Genomic DNA, 21,709 nt, shown 5'->3' with positions numbered 1-21,709 from the left:
CCTGTTCATTATAGCAGTATACATAAACAGTGAGGAAAGGGCTGTTGTCTCGTTCAGACAGACAGTGTTTGGACTGGACTGTATTCAGGGCTGTGTCCATAGAGGCCACCCATTAGCACCCCAGTGTGAGTGCACACTCATTCTGTTCTTCTAGTCTGCTTCCTTTCTGATGGTTGCATCATCAGCCCATAGTACATCCAAACATCCTCCTCTCTGTCTGTCTGGATCAGGGACGTGCTGGGCCCCTGATTCAGCCTGGGAAAAAGAGTTGGAGAGGCCCTCATTGCGCGCTATAGAGAGAGATAGTGCTGCTGCTACTCAAAGATTTGCCATTTCAGATCATGACAAGCCAGTGGGCCAATTACATGAGTTATATTTCGTCGTTGTCGGCTGGAAACCTTGTATGTCCAAAACCGTTTGATTTGTATTTATCATTTAAAAAATTATTTAAACTAGTGAAAACAGCAGATCTACAAGCACACAACGCCTCGCACCGCGAGGCGTTGTGTGCTTGTAGATCTGCTGTTTTCACTACTTTTGTGCGACGGCCCTTATATGATGAAGCAGGGCTTTGCTTTGCGAAAAAAATTACAAATTTGAAACTTGGAGATCCGAGGTTTGACGATTTACTTTGTTGGCCGCCCAGCCCCCAAGATGGAACGAAGGACGACATTTTATTTATTTTATTTTTCCTAAATGCCAGCCTGGACCGGCCGGGAACCGGCCGTTCGGGAGTTGTCCCGCTTTTCCCAATGGCCAGCAACGTCCCTGGTCTGGATGGATGGCTGATATGTAGTCTGACTGACAGACGCTGCAAGAGTCGGGGGTTCCTTCATCTGTATTGCTCAATTGTAAAAGAACCATTTTCTGCAGCAGTGTGAAAACTCACCTCCTCTGACTGTCTCCACATCACTCCTCTGTCCTTACATCACATCTTATAACTTGCCTATTTTCGATAGATATCATGCTATACGGCAGGGGTTTTCAAACCTTTTTGTCTCAGGTCACCCCATAAATATTTTTTTAATCCGAGGCATCCCTACATTATAATTTTCACTCCCAGCACCTTATATTTATATAGCATATTGTCGTCTAAAATCGTTTTGTATTTATCATCTATAAAATGTACTAAACTAGTGAAAACAGCAGATCTACAAGCACACTTGTGTGCTTGTAGATCGGCTGTTTTCACTAGTTTTGTGCGACAGTCTTGTATGATGAAGCAGGGCCTAGCTAGCTTGCTTTACCAAAAGACGTACACATTTGAAACTTGGAGATACGAGGTTTCTGCCCGACAGCGACGATATTTTAGTGATTATGTCGCGAGACAAACGTTGAGATAATAGCTATTTTGGTTAGAACTGACTGAAAATATCTTTGTACTTTTTTTCAAGTGTCCAAATAAATTCCAAATATTATCAAGTTATCTCGCGGCACCCCTGGACTGCCGTCACGGCACCCCAGGGTGCCCCGTCACCCACTTTGAAAACCCCTGCTATACGGGCTACGGGTGTTTGTTGGTTACTGTTTGCTTGTCGACTAATGCAATATTTAGTCAGAAGCTATTTACTTTTACTTTGTTTTGCACTCTATTCGCAGTACTTAATTATCATTTGTTGAATGGGGTCTCCTGTCATTTAGTCCAATCTTACACTTTCTACGCATCAGGGACGTTCAGAGAATATTAGAGAGGCAGAGGCTGAAATTTCTAAGAGGGCCTTTTGGTGAAAATCGCGAAAATAGCAGGCACACAACGCGTCGCCCTGCGACACGTTGGGAGCTTGGAGGTCGGCTTTATTCGATGCTTGATTTCTACACAGAGAGGGCAATTCTTTCAACATAAGATGCAGCATTCAAGTTCTGGAGAGTTTGGACAAGGCAATTCTCTTGAATGCTGCCTTCAGGTATGGCATGGAAAGAGGGCATTTGCATTTATTTCACCATAGTGAAAACTGCATTCATGGTCTGAGAGGGCACTTTATACAGATGGATAAAAGGGCAGGGGATCAAGCCCCCTTTGATGTCTGTGTGTGCACGCGCCTGCTAAGCATCTCTGGATGTGTAGTAAAATGCTAAGTTGCACGGAGCTAATGCTGGTCAATGGGTAGATAATGTCTACTCTACAGTATCATACTACATCAGTGATTCTCAAAGTGTGAGCTATTTGAATGTGAACAATTTGAAATATTCCCATGGGGACTTTCTGCTGGGTGGGGGTCTACAGCCAAATACATGTCCTTGACATGAAAATGTTTGAGAGGAATTGTCCTACATTAAGAAATAAATGCCATAAAGTACAAAAAAAAAGAAAAAAATGGAAATGGAGGGGCGCTGGTGTAAAGCTCAGGCCATTTCACCTTAATTTCACCGCATGCGGTCGACCAAACCATGAACCAGGCTAATCACAGCTCAGCAGAGAGAGAGAGATGAGGAGAGAGAGAGAGAGAAGAGAGAGAGAGAGCGAGAGAGAGAGAGGGGAGAGAGAGAGAGAGAGAGAGAGAGAGAGAGAGGAGAGAGAGAGAGAGAGAGAGAGAGAGAGAGAGGGAGAGAGAGAGAGAGAGAGAGAGGGAGAGAGGGAGAGAGAGAGAGAGAGAGAGAGAGAGAGCGTGGCACGGATGCCCGGGTTTACCATTCCCAGCAGAACCCCACCCATATGAAATATGAATGCCCAGTAGAGTACAGTCAGGAAACTAAATACTCACTGCACTTCCTGGCATAGCTGAGAACTGTGTCGATTTTTTTATTTAGTTTTAGCCATAGTCTTTGGAATGAAATTCCATTTAGTTTTTGTCATATTTTAGTCATTTGAAATGTTTTAGTCAACTAAATATCATAAGGTTTTAGTCGACTAAATCTACAGTTGATTTTGTCGTCGGAAATGTATTTTTGGCGGGCCTTGATTGGGTCATAATGCTTGATTTTACACGCTGAAAATAGCCGATCTACAAGTGAGCTTGTAGATCTGCTATTTTCAGGGCTCAACACCCGAGCGCATAACCAAACATAAAATGACTTGTCTTTTAGTTCTAACGGATCTCTTCCTCCACTAGTCCCTCCCTGACATGTTAGTCTATTTTTTATTTTTTGACAAAATTGTCAATGTATTTTGTCTTAGTTTTAGTCATCATATAAATGTATTTCATATTTTGTTTTTATTTCGTTTTCGCCAGTGAAAAAAAGGTAGTAGACAAACATTTTCGGTCCCAGTTTTGGTCAACATCAAAATCAACACAGGCGAGAGATAACAGTCATGTCCTCGATTGCTGCAAATGCGGGGACTGCCCATAACATAAGTCCGAAGGTTCATTAGTCCGAATTTAGTTAGGGTTACTGAGGTTAGGGTTATAGGGTTAGTATTCTTAACAAATTCGGACTAATGAACCTTCGGACCAATGAACCTTCGGACTAATGAACCTTCGGACTAATGAACAAACCTTCGGACTAATGAACCTTCGGACCAATGCCATGGCACCGCAAATGCATGTGCGTGCATGCACACACGGCATGTGTCAAGGCAATCATCAGCGTCCGTGAACATTGATGGAAGAGAAGACAGCTTCAGTCAAATATAGCTGGGGTTCCGACGCCTCCCCTGGTCTGTGATGGCTTCAGGAAAGCCATCACACAAATGGTGGTGACAGGAGAGGAAGGGTGACGCTGACAGGGGGATGAGCCGCGACATGGAGATCATGGAGAGAACGCTACAGACGGAGGTAGAGAGAAAGGGAGAGAGGAAGGGAGGGACAGGGGCGTCAATTGGGTATGGCAGGGGCATGCAGCTGCCATATCCTGGGTCCAGGGGGGAGAATACGAGTTACTTTTAAATATAAATCCATGAATGTCTCTTTGACTATCTGCGCTGGTTATTATGTTGTTAAATTACAGTAAAATAACTACAAATGCAATATTTTACAAAATGGTCACTTTAACAAGGTATTATAATTATATTCTCCCCATCTTGACAAAATGGTAGCCTATATTCCCAGGTTCCACAGGTCAGCTGCACAGGTGCAATGCATTAGTGTTAATTGTGGCACGTTTACTAACATGCCAAGTTCAGCTGCACTTGAACAACCGTTCCAGGCTGCCATATCCAGACCAAGAAACCGTAAAAACCTGTGTTTTTTTTTTTTTTTTTTTTTTTTTGACATTGTGAAAATAGCAGCGCGAGGCGTTGTGAGCATGTAGATCTGCTATTTTCACAATAGAACCGTGTTATACAAAATGTAATGCCTCTTTTCCATGAGGACTCCCATCTTTGCCATATCCTAGCTTTTGCCGAACTGACGCCACTGGGAAGGGAGAGAAGGAGAGTGGAACAAGTTTGATTTACTACAGCCTAATTGATGTCTCAGTAAAAGTCTGTTGTTTTGATCGATAGTTCAATGTTCTCATTTAGATTGGAACTTGATAGCTCGAAGAGTCCGCCGGCAAATCTGTTCCGTCCAACAGACAGTCTTGGCTTTAACCCATTTAGGCCTGATACACATTATTACGCAATATTTTATGCTTTAAATATTAAAAAATAGCAGATATACAAGCTCACAGCGCGGCACCGAGTGCCGCGCTGCGAGCTTGTAGATCTGCTATTTTTGAAAAAGTCGTGAAAATGGGTGCAAATCTTTGAATATATGTATTTTCAAAAGCGAACGTTTGTAACTCAAATTTTGCTTCTGGGTGGTCCCTGGAACTAAATATTTTGAGATGCGGGTCCGTGGCCAAATAAATATCATTTTGGGGGTCCTTCACAATTAAAAGGTTTGAGAACCACTGACATAGTAGTCTCTCAAGAACAGACTAACTGAGCTCCAGTTAAGTGAAAAGGACCTTTCCTTTGGACGATGGCCGGCCAGATTGCTGACATAGAAACATAGGTTTTCTCCAAAAATCTTAGAAGGATTCAAAAGACACTTATGGAATCGGGACAAAATTTGAATTTTCACGTTTTTTCAAAAATAGCAGAACTACAAGCTCGCTGCGCGGCACTCGGTGCCGCGCTGTGAGCTTGTATATCTGCTATTTTTCAATAGTTAAAGCATAAAATAATGAAACACAAAATGTGTACCCGTTCTAAATGGGTTAAACTTGCCTTGATCCCTGTGCAAACACACATCCATCTGTCTCTGCTTGTACAGCAGGCCTATTTATCTCTGTCCCTCTCTTTCTCAGTCTAGTGTGTTCTTTTATCTCTCTCTGCACACTGCACAGTAAAATCCCAAGTGTTAATTGAACACATTTGGATCTACAACGACAATTAACATGCCAGATCCAAACATTTTTTGAAGAGGGTTTCAAATGATGGCAAAACCAGACGCTGTATGCAGTATGTTTAACACACAGAATAATATGGAATGCAATGATTATACTCTATCTATTTGAAGGAAATGTCCACTCAAGGATAGACAAAGCATGGCCTCTTCCAGATAGAGAGACTGCAGATCGTTGCAGAGACTGAGCAGTTCTTGGCCAGTCTTTTTGCAGCAGTTTTCTGCAGTCCTCCGAGTTGCAGTCCACGGAGCACAAGTCTGTGGACAACAGGACATACCCCAGACTTCCAAACACCAGCACAATGAATTGGCAGTTATAACCAAGGGCTGATATTTCATAAGTTTGGATATGAAGCAAGTGTCCATATACAGATCGAAAGAGCAACCTATTTCAAAGATGACAACTGATTTACCACACACACACACACACGCACACACACACGCACGCACGCACGCACACACACACACACACACGCACACACGCACGCACGCACGCACGCACGCACGCACGCACGCACGCACACACACACACACACTCAAACAACAACTAAAGTGCATAGCCAACCTGGAGCCGCGAATTCATCCGCTGGACAAATGTGTTTTCTTTTGAATCTCTCCATCACCATCTCCGAGCACAAGGCACTGAGGTCAGAATTTGATGGAACACAAAAGGCCACTGGGAGGAGGTGTTCCAGTGACTGTAGAGGTTTGAGTAGCGCTGTTTCTGACCGCCCTGCTAGAGGTCATTTTGCAACACAACGAAACAGACAGGAGAGAAAGAGAGACAGTCACTTTTTATTATTATAGTATTGTTTGACTATGGGGATGTGATTTTGTTAAACAGACAGCTGGTTTGGTGTTGCGCTCTGCTGTGTTTTTTTCCCCTCCTCCTTGCCTTGCTTGTGAAACCATAGCTTGCTGCTCGCTTGGAAATCAAATGGCAGCGCAGTCGCGCGTGATGATTTTGTCAAGATTGATGATAAAACAACACAAATTAAATTGTGCGCACCCCTCGTCATCAACATCAGTGTTGTCAAATCAAATTAATGCGAGACACACGGTCAGAGAGCAGTGGCAGACTTCACCGTGAAACAAGCTCTGGTCTAACGCTATGGACTAGGGCTGTCCTCGACTCAGGATTTATGAAGTCGATTCGAGTCGCGGGGGTTAATCCGACGCGTCGACGAATCGTTTTATAGACTACTTTGTATAAAAAATTAAAAAAAAGTGTTGCTTTAAACCACGTCAACATAATACAATAATACATTAAGAGATGAATTGAATACACAGTGTTTTCTGAGATATCGGTGCGCGAGCACAAATGTTATCTGCATAGCAGTGTACAACCATAGAGTTATAACACACCGTTAAAACAAATAAAACATCTCCGCTGTTTCAACTCTGCCCCGTCTCTCTGCACTGTCTGCAGCGTGCAGTATAGATGAGACATTCGCGAACGATGCCGCTCTCTTGAACGGCTCTTTTAAATGAACGATGGGATCCAGTCCGCAGTCGCGGGACCAGAACTAACGATGAACTAAAGATGATTTGACAGCCAACTCCAAGATGATAGCCAAAGATATTATTATGCCAAGATACTATATTAGTAATGTCGTGGTGAAAGTTATCCGTGAGGTGATAGTGATTTCTCCAACCAGAAGACACTGTGCCCTGTCGCCAAACGACAGCACGACGAGAAGAGATAGAACGCCTCTGAGATAACCGGAACGATTGCCCCAAAACACACTTGGTTAGGAGTACTTGCTGGATTTGATCCCGGTGCGGGGGCGATCATGTTTTGGGACGAGCACATTTGCACCCTCATCTCAACAGCGCAGCAAAAAAAAGGTTGAAAAAATAAATATAATTAAAAACCATTAAAGTTATACCATGTAACTTTTTTTATAAAACAAATCTTAAAATGGTCCTAACTGTTAAATCGCTAAAGTTTTAGAACCCCCACTCCGTTATTTTCAGCTTCAAAAGCCTTCTCTTTATATGTTTTCTATGAGCCGTGAGGGGGGGAGAATTTCGCGGCAAAATGACGTCATCATACTACCGGCCAATCACAGCGAGGGTTATACACTGCCGGCCAATCACAGCGCATCTTGGAGTGGGGTCGCTAGGGCGGCCATATTTGTAGTCTCCCGTGTGTCGCTATACTCGGGTGCACGGTGAAGCATGGGTTTAGGAGTGTATCTCCGGAATGGCTGAACGCACAGGAACCAGGGACCCCTCAAAAGATAGATCTCGGCGAGGTGGAGGCAGACGCGGGGGTGTGAGACGCGACCAAGGTTTGCTATAGAGCTACTGACCACAAGTTGAGCAACTTACACAGTATAGCTTTAATTAACCGGTTAATGCTGAAGGCTAACCGGTTACTAAATTAACCGTTAGTGACATCCCTAGGCCAGACCTAATCTGTCAAGGGCCATTTTTCTTTGCAATGGCAGATTGGTCTGGCTACGCGAGTCTAGGGAGAGAGAGAGCACTTTAGAATGAGATGTTCTGAAACGCTATGAACAAAAGTGAAGAAGACAGGAATGTCTGCACACACTATATACTGCTCTCCTTCATTTAAACAACTTCTAAAGAGACTTTGAGTCTCCGCCGGAGCTCTGCTTCACTTTGCCGAGCTCTTAAGTGTAAAAGAGTCACGCAACGTTTATATCCCACGGCGATTACAGTAACTTGATTTGCATGTGAAATCATATGCTGTGCACACTTTGTGTCACTCTGTATTGTGTGACTTTAAGTTGCACTTTAATAGTGGTTGTACTGCAAGCGTGTGTGAAGGAGACTGATTTAGAGACAGATCATGAGCCAAAATCAAACCCGTAGCTCACGTGCACGACTGCACGTACTGTACAGTATGAACACACATACTGTACAGTATGAACACACATACTGTACAGTATGAACACACATACTGTACATGAACACACACTCTTTTTTATCTTGTTTCACCTCTACCTGTAATGTGAAGATCACTTGAACTGTCAAGTAGGGCTGTCACAATTATTACATAATCGTCTAATCGCAATTATTTGACATAATCGCGATTATTTTTGATAATCGTCATAATCGATTCCATGTTGAAAAATTCAACAATTTTGGAAATAGCAGATCTACAAGCTCACAACGTGTCACATCGCGACGCGTTGTGAGCTTGTAGATCAGCTATTTCCACTGTCAATGTTCTTTTCTAAGTATAAAGTTGTCAAATATGTCAGTCAGTTCTTTGTATATTTAGGTTATGTGTCATATCTGCCATGTGCAACTTCAAAGCCTACAAGCCAAACAGAAATGTAATTGTCAACGACAAAAACACAATTAAACCGTTAATCACTCAATTATTTGAGTGACAATTAACCACGTCACGTAAAATGTCATAATCGTGACAGCCCTACTATCAAGATGCTTTAGCAGTTTAAGTTACCAACTGGCTAATGTGGCTGTATCAAAAGAATATGCAATAACAACGATGATAATGAGTGTTGTTGTTATTATTATTGTGCTGTCATTGGCTGTTCTGGGGCCTCACCAACGTGATGTATCGCCTGCACGCTGTGGCTTTTGTCTCGTAATGAGGACGTCATTGTCCTCGGAGACAATGGCGACATCCAACACAATACAATGACACAATAGACCTGCAGTCATCTTACACAGAACGCTTACCGAGCACATTCCCTGCCTCCCACCGTACGCATGTATGCACGCACACACACACACATGTGTATGCACACACGCACACACGCATGTATGCACACACACACACGCATGTATGCACACACGCACGCACGCACGCATGTATGCACACACACACACACACACACACACACACACACACACACACACACACACACACACACACACACACACACACACACAGACGCACGGACGCACGCACACTTGCACCAGTACGTGTGTACTGTGCACACACACACACACACACACACACACACACACACACACACACACACACACACACACACACACACACACACACACACACACACACATTCACATTCATGTATGCCCACAGACCCATATACACACAGACCTACACAGAGCCACACATATGAATACAGCGACGCATGCCTAAGCAAAAGCTAAAGTCACGCATACAGCAGCAATGCACGCACAGGTGAACACACGCACGCACACACGCACACACACACACACACACACACACGCACGCACACACACACACTAGGGATGGGACGATACGCGATATTATCGTTTATCGTGATGAAAAAAAAATTGTATGGTGGAGATTTAATTTATTGTGAAATCATCCTCCGTCATGCACTGGGATCAATTCACCTTTTATTTGCCGAGGTGCATCTGGTACCACTTAAACCCTCTATAATTGGTAAAAGGTACTAGACTAGATAGTCTTTTTTTCACTCTCTATCAAATGTTTTTGCCAAAAAATAGCAGATCTACAAGCTCACAATGCGCTTGTAGATCTGCTATTTTGTGGTAAATGTTCCACCACAGGATAATGGATTTTGATTATCGTGATGATATCGTAAATCGTGATTTCTTTTGTCACAATAATTGTGATATGACATTTTCATACCGTCCCATCCCTTCATCACACAGAGGAGTAGGGAGAGCGAAAGAGAAACAGAGAGAGAGAGAGAGAGAGAGAGAGAGAGAGAGAGAGAGAGAGAGAGAGAGAGAGAGAGAGAGAGAGAGAGAGAGAGAGAGAGAGAACTCTGTGAACTCATCCCTCAAAACAATCTCCTCTCCTCCTCTCCTCTCCTCTCCTCTCCTCTCTGAATGAGAGGTGACAGCAGTATCGTGGGCGTTTGTGCTCATTTGAATAATTCAAACAACGTTACTCTCTTCTTTTTTTAGCCCTCCCTCCCCTCACAGCGGTGGCCGCGTCCTCCCCGTGTGTGTGTGTGTGTGTGCGTGCGCTGCAGCAGACACAAACCGGCCATGACAACACACGTCCATTGTCAGTGTTTGTGCTATGATCTCATGGGGGACACTGTAGCGGGAGTTGTAGTGTAGCGAGCCAGAGTTTATCCAGGTCACTACGTTGATCTGATTAAGTCATTTGAGCATTCGCCCAGAGGCCCTGGCTTTCTGCATGTCTTACTCTCATCCTCTCTCTCTCTCTCTCTCTCTCTCTCTGTATCACTCAAGCCCTAATGCCACACTTTCTCTCTTATAGCTTCCCATCTCTGTCTCTCTCTCTCTCTCTCTCTCTGTGCATCTCTCTCTGTCTCTGTGTCTCTCAATTCAATTCAATTCAAAGGGCTTTATGGACATGAGAAAACATACGTTTACATTGTCAAAGCGGAAGTGTACACAGTACAATAGAATCAATCAATCAATCAATCAATCAATCAATATAATACAATCAAAATAAAATATGTACAATTTCATGCATCGAGGTTACTCAATGCATGGATATACCGGTATATACACAATGATTGCGTTCCATTTGATATCCTTCTCCTATCACAGCAGCTCACAAATCTCGCTGCTGTGTTTGTGCGTTGTTGTACTTCACCCTGCAGATACAGTGTCTTTTTATCATTGGTAATGTCGTTTCAAACTCTGCTTGGGTGGTTATGATCTGTGGGAGGAATGAAGTATGTGTCTCAGATGTCTTACAGTACAGTGGACAGGCGGTTAGGAAGTGTAGCTCAGTTTCCACTTAATATGTTCATCTCATCTCATCTCTCTCTCTCTCTCCCTCCCTCCCTCCCTCCCTCTCTCTCTCTCCCCCCCCCCCCCCCCTCCCCCTACCAGTAATCACAGAGCAGAGATGGTCATTAAGCCTTAAGGATTACGTCAGAATGACACCCTAAGTCTCTATAATGGTGTGTTTGTTTACGCCGATGCAGATGTCCTGTAAAGCTACACTATGTGAATTGAATTGAGAGAGACAGAGATCTTTTTGCTTTGTGACGCCACCACCATAAGATGTAATATTATACGGCTTATAGGTGGTTAAACAGCTTAATAGCTCTGTAAGGATGAAGCCTCGTTCCCAGCCTTTCCTCGTCTCTGTGGGGAGAAAAGACTGGACATGACCTAATGCAGGGAGGGTCTGTAGGGGAGGGACCTGGAAGCCAGACCCCGCTCACCATTGGCTCGCGCTATTGGTCATCTCAGGGGCGACATGGGAACCGAAAGGTTCTCAGTTCGATCCTGGGCTCCCCCAAGAGTTCACTGTCGAAGTGTCCTTGAGCAAGACTCTGAACCCCTGATTGCTCCCGATGAGCAGGTTGGTAGTTGGTGCCTTGCATGGTTTAATCTGCAGTCGGTGTATGAATGTGTGTGTGAATGGGTCAATGTAACTCACAATCATTGTAGTGCCTCGGACAAAGGCGCTATATAAATGCACCATTTACCATTTATCTCTAATTCAACACTGACTGAAGCACTGTTAACCGATGGTTCCGCCGTGGGATATTTGGGACTGAAGCTTGGAGGTTTTGCCGTTTCTTGGATAGGTTGTGTTATATGAATGGTCACTATATAGAGGTTTCAGAGAGAAGTTGGCTTGTGAGAGAGACTAGTACAGTGGCCAATGTCTCTGTTGCTTTTCACTCACTTCACCGCTGGGCTGAATGTGGAAACAAAACTAAATATATCACGCCTTGAACTTCGGACCAATCAAAACATCTCGAAGAACTCGCTATTTTGTGCACTTATGTACTTGATTTTGTCGACTAAAACTATGACGAGTAATGTTAGTTGACTATCTTTTTTCTCTGACGGAAACTAAATAGAAACTGAGCTATGATGACTAAAACTAAGACTAAATGACAATTTCATCAACAAATAAAAACTAGACATAAATGTTAGGGAGAGACTATTATGGAGAAGAGATCCAGTAACTACTATTTTTATGTTCGGTTCCGTTTGGATGTTGAGCTCACTATTTTCAGAGTACAACTAAGTGTAAAATCAGCCATTACGACATAATAATTTGTTGTTGTCAAAATCAACTGTAGATTTAGTCAACTAAAATGCTATGATACTTATAGTTGACTAAAACTAGACTAAAACATTTCAGATGACTAAAATATGACTAAAACTAAATGACATTTTATTCAAAAGACTGACTAAAACTAAATTTAAAATTCCAAAATCAACACTATCGTGTACTGCTGTTGTCCCTCTCTTGAAAACTGCAAGTTTCTTTGTGTCAGTGTGGCTTCAGCAGGGGTGGAAACCAAATTTCCCGGCTGGTGGACAAAACAATGACATTGTTGAGAACCCACTGACTTACAGGACAGACAGCAGCCTGTGCTGTTTGTAACACCCTTCACTTGCAAACACACACAAAAAAAGAACATTGTTTTGCCATTTCCCTATACCTGGCAGCTTGTCTACTTTTTAAATTGCCATTGTTAAACAGTTTAGGGCTTGGACAAAGTACAGCACTCTGTGTGCGCGTGCGTGCGTGCGCGCGTGCGCGCGTGCGCGCGTGCGTGCGTGCGTGCGTGCGTGCGTGCGTGCGTGCGTCTAATCCCTGGTTAATCCTGGTTAATGCCTCTTTTGTCCAAAGACACAGTGCCTGCAGGCATATAGCCCCCTCCTATTTAAACTCAAACAAATCAATTACCGTACGAGGAAATATGTTGCTGTTGTTGTTGACAGACAGACATGTGGCATGTATGGACTGATAAGAGCATACTTACTAATTAGACTTGTTTGGAGCAGCATGCTTATACTGCATATGAGTGTAATGTTGTAAAGTATGCCTGTATATGTAGTAAATGAACAGATACATAAACCACATACACAGTCTATATGCATAGTCATATACAGTATATGTAGCGTATGCCTGCACAGCACACACACAAAGTCACATACAATTTGTATGGAAGTTCTAAAAATAGAATAACACTGTATTGTGATACATATCGATCGTATCACGATCTATCTATTGTAGGTAATACTCAGCTCTACTAGATGGGCTATTTTTGGTTATTACCCGGCTTGTTTGAATGCTTGATTCTGATTGGTCAGTTGCTGAAATCAGCTGTCTGTTATTTCTGGATAACAGACCGCTCCACTCTATAACAGACCACTGCCTAATCAAAGACTCAGAGCACCTGCTGCAGTCATGCTGCACTGTGTGAATCTTGTGCTGTATCCAACATGTCAGTCATGTAAACAAACACACAGCGACATTTAGAACTAAATGTTGCTCTCAAGAATGTTTTTAAAAATATTTTAAGCGATTCTATCTAATCAGCACTTCCTTGTTTTCCAAGGCGACCGTGTCGCCAGCGTAACACTTGTGGAACACTTCCAGCCGTCTCTAAACAAGGAAATACTTCGTTTTGTTTTTAGTTTTGAGTCAAATTATTACTTTTATTTAGTAGCCGGGTAATAAGCGGGATAATGAATGGTGGTGAATGACAATATATAGATAACGTCCCTTCGGCCTGATAACGGTCTGTTATATATCGTCAATCACCGCGGAGCCATTCATTATCCCTTACTTAATATTTTAAGATTAGAGCCTTTAAATGAGTCAAAATAGGAATATGTTCTGAATCACCTTCCTTAGAGCACAAACAGTCTCTTAAAACACAATTAGTGCCTCTTAATCTGAAGGTTGCTTGGTGCCTCGGTGCCACGCCGTTTCCTCCATAGGCCGCCGCTATTATTTTGAAGGGCTGGAAGGGGGTTGTTTTTGTTTTTTTGGATTATCACTTGACGGCAACGATTACGTCATCTAGTCACATGACAGTGTGGGTCCAGAAGGGAAACATGGCTGCGCCCTGCCTTGTGCCTTGTTTACATTTAGATCTGCTGCAAAATGTCTCATAATGGCTATTTTGTTTAAATGAAGTTTCTTTATGGGCCTCTCCATTGACTTAACATTGAGGAGCTTCACTTCGCGTGCACGCCCAACGTGCGTTGTAAACAAATCGCCGACATTACCGATGGGGGCGGGACCGGAGCGACATTAAGTAAGTAATAATATCTTTACTGTATATACAGTAAGATTCACAGTCCTCACCGTCAACGGCGCCATGGTATTAACCCTTTCAATGACGGTGAGCGCCGTCTACAGCAGCAGAACAGTTAAGATTCATAAAAGCAAAGCTTAAAGCCTCAAACTGTGATTTCTTCACCAGGTTGGCAGTATGTACTGTAGAACATGCAGGGGATCATTTTACACTGTTTAACAAATGGCACATTATGGCCGTGGTTTTCAACCAGTGGCCCGGGGGACCACCAGTGGTCCTCGAGGGGGTTCCACGTGGTTCCCAGCTATAATGATGGAGAGTTGGTAACCAAATTGACCCTTATAGAATCTTAACTCTTGAGAGACCCTTTACGGGTCCATTTGGTTTCATGTTACGCTCTCAAGAGTCGATTTATTGTTAAACATTCGCTTTACTTAATTTAAAAGAAGTCTACACGATTAGAGAATGTTGAAGAATTGTTATTTTGGTCAACATTTGCCCGTTATCTGTTATCTCTCCTATTGTATTACCTTGCTTATTGTAAATCGCTCTGGATTAAGAATGTCTACTAAACTGTAAACTGGTACGATGTCAATACAGCATGGACTTGTGGACAATTCAAAATATTCTTTAGTTTTTGGTCTGAGAGGCTAAATGCCATCAAATAGTCCGCCTGAACACAGAACAATGTCATCAATATGAACTGGAAATGTATATACAGATCCAACTGAATATATTGTAAAAAAGCATTGCAGATGCCATAGAACCCCAAATCATAACTGACTGTGGGAAACTTCCCACTGGACTTCAAGCTACTCTGACTTCAGAAGGTTGACATTTCTCTAATATAAATCCTTGTTTTGACTCTTTTGAGTGGTCTTGTGTAATATTGTTTTGATATTCATGAGCTGTTATACCATATAAATTCAAAATGTTAACAAAAGAGGTTTGGAATAATTCACTGAATGTGCAAAGTATCTAGAATATATCTAGTTTCAAGAACATTTCACAATATTCTATAATCTTTTTTAGATGGATCTGAGAACAGCCATGGGCTGAGGAAATGCACAATGCATGGACCGATATGGGCCTTTTAACCCTCAAAGACCTGGAACGCGCCCGAGTCACGTTAGATTTTAACCGTAACCATTATGTTATGCTTTAACTATTGAAAAATAGCAGATATACAAGCTTGCAGTGCGGCACTCGGTGCCGCGCTGCGAGCTTGTAGATCTGCTATCTTTGAATATATTTGACCCGATCTTTGACCCGACTTCTAAGTCCTTCCTCTAAATCATGCTGTTCTCAAACTTTTTTCATGTCAAGGACCCCCAAAATTATAGGTATTTGGCCCGCGGACCCCCCATCCCAAAATATGTTGTTCCAGGGACCACCTAGGAGCAAATATTTGAGTTACAAATGTTCGCTTTTAAATAGATATATCCAAAGACTTGCAAAAACAAATCATGATTTTACAAAAATAGCAGATCTACAAGCTCACAGCGCGGCACTCGGTGCCGCGCTGTGAGCTTGTAGATCTGCTATTTTTCAATAGTTAAAGCATTCAATAATTCTAGGCCTCTTCTCTTGCACATAACTGGTCAAGATGTCGTCAGAAGCAAAGATATGCCTCTCTCTGTCCTGAGCGTCCACTTGTTGGTTATATAATCCTACCACTGATTAGAGGTCGCACCAGGCTACGCTATCAACCCACCAAAACTCCTCATCTGATGCCACCAAAGTGGCATCTGTCCGTTTGGATTTTTTTGTGTGTGTTGAACAGTAATCTCTTTTGCTTTCAGCTGCTGTAACATTTGTTAATGACAAATCATAAATTCAGAGAGCTGATTATGGTTGGCCATCTGGGCTCTTATTGTTCGCGGGAGAGTGTGAGAAAGAGAGAGAGTGAGAGAAAGAGAGGGAGAGAGTGAGAGAAAGAGAGGGAGAGAGTGAGAGAGAGTGATATTTAGTGATAAGAAGAATACTGTGTGCACTCTGCACAAAATTGAGTTTTGATGTTTTGTGAGAGACATGCGTACATTTTCTCTATCCCACGATTTTGTTACCCATTTTTTCACCCAGTGCCAATTGCCTAAGCTGTAATCCTGGGCTCTGCTCTCCCTCTGCCGCGCCTGGGGAGACAACAGACTGACCTCATGCTTCCTTCTATGCATGAGTAGTCCAAGTTGCTTCTTTTCACCTGACTGGGGGGATTTCCCCGCTTTGGACGTAGCGCGTGGAAGGAACACGTTATTCCAACCAGTTGCTTTACCCTCCATCAGGCGCCCCGGCTGGCCAGGGGGAGGCATTATAGAGACCAGGACTACTGCATGTTTTTTTATGAGGGTATCTACCCTAGGAGACACGGGGAGAACATGCAAACTCCACACAGAAAGGCCCTTTCGCCAACCCCACCTGGGGTGTGTACATTTTAGTCAGGAACACTCATGTTCGGAAATGTTCCCTGTATTTTTCTTCAGGCAGCTTGCTATTCAAAATCAGCGAACGATAAGTGAAACTCCCTATAGGGATACAAAAGCAGTACAATAACAGTAGTTTATGCATAAACCTCTGTGGATAGCTTCAAAGCACAACTCAATACCTATTTCTTCTCTCTTGCTTTTAGTTGATTTTTAATTCACTATGTTTCTTTTATTCCTATTTTTCATTGTTTTGGATTGTTCCGTTCTTAGGGTCCTACTGAAGTTTTGGAATGTGTTTTGTGTTTTATGGTTTGAATTTTTTTTGTTTTTATCATGTTGTATACAATCTCTTTTGCACTGTAAACACTTTGAGCTGCATTCCTTGTCATGAAAGGTGCTATACAAATAAAGATTACCAGTAAGTCTCCCTAATCGGGAGATAAGCGACCGTTGGTCACTTATCTCCTGTCACACTGCTGACATCAGTATGACATCACACCATACACAAATGACCCTTATATAAGACCGGTATTATCTACCGACAGATTAGTAACAAGATGTCAAAATCGTTGAAGGTTGAATCTCCAGATATGGAGATAACCAACACATCACTCCATATATGGAGATAACCGACGAATCTCACTAAGTCTGACCTCACAAGCCCCATATTTGGACACGAACAACATATAACTCCATATATAGAGACATAGCTGCTGACATCAGTATGACATCACACTGCTGACATCAGTATGACATCACACCGTACACAAATGACCCTGACGGCACACACCAAGCAGTGTGATGTCATACTGATGCGGAGATATGAGCAGGGCAAAGGTGTGACTTGTGACGTGTGACCGACGGACGGACGGACGGACGGACGGCCGGTGGAGGTTTTGATACTAAACTGCGACCTGACGGTCGCAATTATTATTATTGACATGAGCTTGAATCAACAGACGTTAATCACAAGTATTTGAGCCGATGCCAGACTCTGATCAAAAGGTGGAGGCTGGGGTGGAGGAGACAGCGGTAGCAGCGGATCTGAAACAAGCAGAGCTATGGTGAATGCAAGCCGTATTTAAAGGAGCCTCCCTTACTGAGCGTGATCTCTCATTGGAGTATGACAGTGTGACGTAATGACTAGCAGATCTGTGAGTGAGGAATAGGAAAGGAGCTGACTGATTACAGCTGGGCTGGCCGTGTAACTTGTGTCCTGCATAGACTAACGATAAAAGCTTCATTTATGCGAGTTAAGGCGCACACACAGCTAACATACGGCTCTGTATCATGGCATAAATCAGAACCTATCGACACATCGAGTACTGTATGTCCAGGGAAGGCACCTTTTCATGTCAGAGAGAGAGAGAGAGAGACCTAGGGGCGAGGTTGCGCAGGACGGAATTCATTATTTATATATATCGGACCAGTTACCCATATATGGAGATCCCTGATACCCATATATGGAGATATGGGCATGTTTGGATCGGCGGTTCTACAAAAAAAAAAAGGTTGTTTCATACAACTGTGCATTGTGCAAGTACAGTAACGGCAGAGGAAGCAGCTAAGAACATGGGCAAAAATCTGAGCTATCCATGTGCAAAAGTTGGAGTCTGTAGAGCCATGTGCTGTGAGACCCCAGATATGCCTACTCGGTTACTCGTTATGTCAATGTCCTATGACGTCTGACATCATACATACAATCCCTTTTATGCCCATATATGGAGAACCCTGTCTGTAGAGCCAGCCGTGTGCTGTGAGACCCCAGACATGCTTGCGTCCGTGCGTGTCTGTATCTTAGTCCTTGTCCCCTTTTATGGGCATAAAAGGGATTCTATTAGTGTGGTTGCCCTAACAGGGCATCATCTGGGAATGATCCAGGTGATGATCCAGTCGTCTCCATGTATGGATATCCAGGGTTTGATCTTTGATGAGGTGACGTCACGTGATGTTAAAGCTAATTAAACTTCCGGGATCTACGGGCATAGCAGGGCGGTAAAGCGGGAAATCTCCGGTTTCGGAATTGAGTTAATTTGTCATTTTAGAGGCATTAAAAAGTCCTCAAATTTTCACTTTAGAAATGTGCAGATACCCTCTATATGCTTTAAACTTTGTTGGTTTGTTTACTGTTGAGTGAGAAAACAATGTTGCACATTATGTTAATCCTCTGGGGACCCCCCAAATTAATTTGGGGACCCCCCTGGCGGTCCTGACCCACAGGTTGAGAACCTCTCCTCTAACTGACTTTTGGTTTGGGAGCTCAGACCAGCACAATGAAAGGCCTCGGGTTGCTTCCTTAACTCTCCCCACGCTTTGAACGTTAACGTTCGCCCCATTTTTTACAGAACCTCGATGCCAATACGGCGCTCGTTCGGTTCGTTCGTCTGATGACTGTAAGCTGATGAGGGGTCGCGCGGCCGTTTACTGTAAACACATTTTCCGCGGTGATGGTGTAAAAAATCCATTATGCGTTAGATCAACGGAGAACAATTCACTTCCTTGTTGATTTCCTCTGGCTGTAAGGCTCTGTGGCCAGTGACTGGTCTTCTTCTTCTTCAACACATAACAGGCAAATTCACATTCATTCTCGCATGACGCCGCCCTCTGCTGCCTGGCAGACCAAAGTGCACTATTGCACAATAAAAAATAAATAAAAAAAATAAAATAAATAAATGTCTGTCTATCTGCTATAACGTCGCAAAGGTAAGCCGCTTTTTGATGGCACCAGACCCAATAAATAAATAAATAATCTGGCAGTAGGAGAGTTAATGGACTTACACAACGGTACAGGTTGCTCTCCCAGGTCATGCTATCCTCCGACACCAATCTTCCTCTGTCTGTTTCAAAGCCTCTTTTTACTGATCCTCTGCCAAAAAGAAGAAGAAATGGCTCTTTTCCAGTAACATCCTGTATGGTCCTTAAAATAGACACTGACAGACAGGGAGACAGAATAGATCAATCCATTCATCCATCCATCTACACATCAGTCTGTCCCTCGGAAGACAGACGGGACAGACAAACGAACCCAAAAAGGCCACAATATTCATGGCAGTTAGGTTGCAATGTTACTCTGTACAATGACTTGCTACAGTATCTGTGCAGACTAGTGCTTGCTCTGCCATAATTAACTTACTGTATCGTGATTTTTTGCATATTAATCAGGAACAATCTAACAAGAAATAATTAATATGATGGCGGAGCAAGCACTGCACAGATAGCAAGTCTTTGTACACATTAAGGTTAACCTAACTTGAATATCGTTACCGTGGATGTAATCAATCCAGTTACTGTGGCCCTTCTATTTAATCATTTTGGGGATGTTGAAGTTATCATCTGCCCATTTGTCAATTTGGTCAATAGAAATTGAAAACAGAACTCATATTTTGAGACCATCACTCCATTGTTTACAATGGTTTGTAATGCAGGCTGCCAACCCATGTGGTCATGTGGTCCAAGATGGCCGCGGTGTAATAAGGTCTATTGGGAGCGCTAGCCTGTTCCACACCACCGTTCGGCTAGCGATTCCTTTTGCCCTGGACCGTTCTCGTCTTTGACAGTTTGTTCATGTGCCTGATTGTTTGTGGAAAGAAGCTTTTTTGCAGTCTGTTGCTGGTAGCTTTGAGACTGCGTAGTCGTTTTCCATGCGGCAACATCTTGAACAGACTGTGGTTGGGATGGTGTAGATCTTTGATGATTCCCTGGGCTTTTTTGACACAGCGTTCGTTGTACAGGTGTGTTAAGTGGTCAGATGGGTGGTCCGCAGACGCCCTCGAGATTTTCACGTGGGAACCACTGCAATAGGGAATGCTGTGGCTTATGTAACAGAATGGAGGAGGGGGGGGGGGGGGGGGGTCTCACACTGACCCAAATGGAGAAGAACAAAGCCTGGGGGCCCCTGGTGACAACATGAGGTAACTGCATGCTACAGACTGGACAGGGGCCTTCACTGTGGAACTAATTGCTTTCAAGGATCCGATTCTCTCCTCCCCTGCTGCATACCTTTATGTTGCATCCTTAAAGTCCTTTTTTATTGAATCCTGGCCTTCATCTAAAGCTTTATTTACGCTCCACGTGACACTTTTTGTGTTCTTTTTTGGCATGTGAAGCGCCATCATCTTCATCATACTGCGGAATATAAACAAGGCTGGTTGCCTGCAGTGACACTCACAAGGGCGTCACAAGGGGGGGAAAAGTGGGACTGAGTTACTAGGGCCCAAAGGTGGAGGGGCCTTAGTTATTTTATACTTTAGCTATTGAAAAATAGCAGATCTACAAGCTCACAGCGCGGCACCGAGTGCCGCGCTGCAAGCTTGTAGATCTGCTATTTTTGTCGTGAAAATGTGTGCAACTCTTTGAATATATGTATTTTTAAGCAAACATTTCTAACTAAAATTTTTCTTCTGGGTGGTCCCTGGAACTAAATATTTTGAGATGGGGGTCCGTGGCCAAATACATATCATTTTGGGGGTCCTTCACGTGAAAAAGTTCGAGCACCACTGACATAGAAACATAGGTTTTTCAAATAAAAAACCTTCAAAGACTTGCACAAATGTTCAAGATTTTTCAAAAATAGCAGATCTACAAGCTCGCAGCGCGGCACTCGGTGCCGCGCTATGAGCTTGTAGATCTGCTATTTTTCAATTGGTAAAGCACAAAATAACGCAGTTAATCCTTGTACCCATGCAGGGTCCAGAATTTGGTTGCGACACGACTGGACACTCGTAACCTCCAGTAATCTTTTTCTGGATTCGCTGGAATATGTTTTGTGAGCGTTTAAAGCCATGGCTACTGCTGCTCTGGCTGGCTCGCCGTAAAACCAGGCATCAAAGCTTATTTTTAGCTCAACTCTGCTCACTCCTGGCTCGGACTTGTTCTGCCATGGTTTGCTCGGAGCTCGGTAATCTCGATGGGAAATGTGCAAAAGTCAGAGTGATTGTGGTCACTGTTTTCTCATTTTAGAGACATCTTTAGAGACACACACACACAGGGTTCCCCAATAGGCGGCCTGCGGGCCATTTGCGGCCCGGGGGGGGGGGGGGTTCTGTCCGGCCCACACCAACCC

At 43.4% G+C, this 21,709-nt stretch overlaps 1 protein-coding gene across 1 annotated transcript in view; it reads left to right on the top strand.

Annotated features, from left to right (window-relative positions):
- The window catches only part of LOC308287266 (dedicator of cytokinesis protein 3-like), a gene marked incomplete at both ends in the record, with an annotated part of 375,412 nt that overhangs the window by 101,875 nt on the left and 251,828 nt on the right, over positions 1–21,709 (top strand).

The sequence above is a fragment of the Nannobrachium achirus genome (assembly GCF_963921795.1).
Source record: "Nannobrachium achirus genome assembly, chromosome: 6".
Classification (NCBI taxonomy): domain Eukaryota; kingdom Metazoa; phylum Chordata; class Actinopteri; order Myctophiformes; family Myctophidae; genus Nannobrachium; species Nannobrachium achirus.
This window is presented reverse-complemented; position numbering and strand designations above follow the sequence as displayed.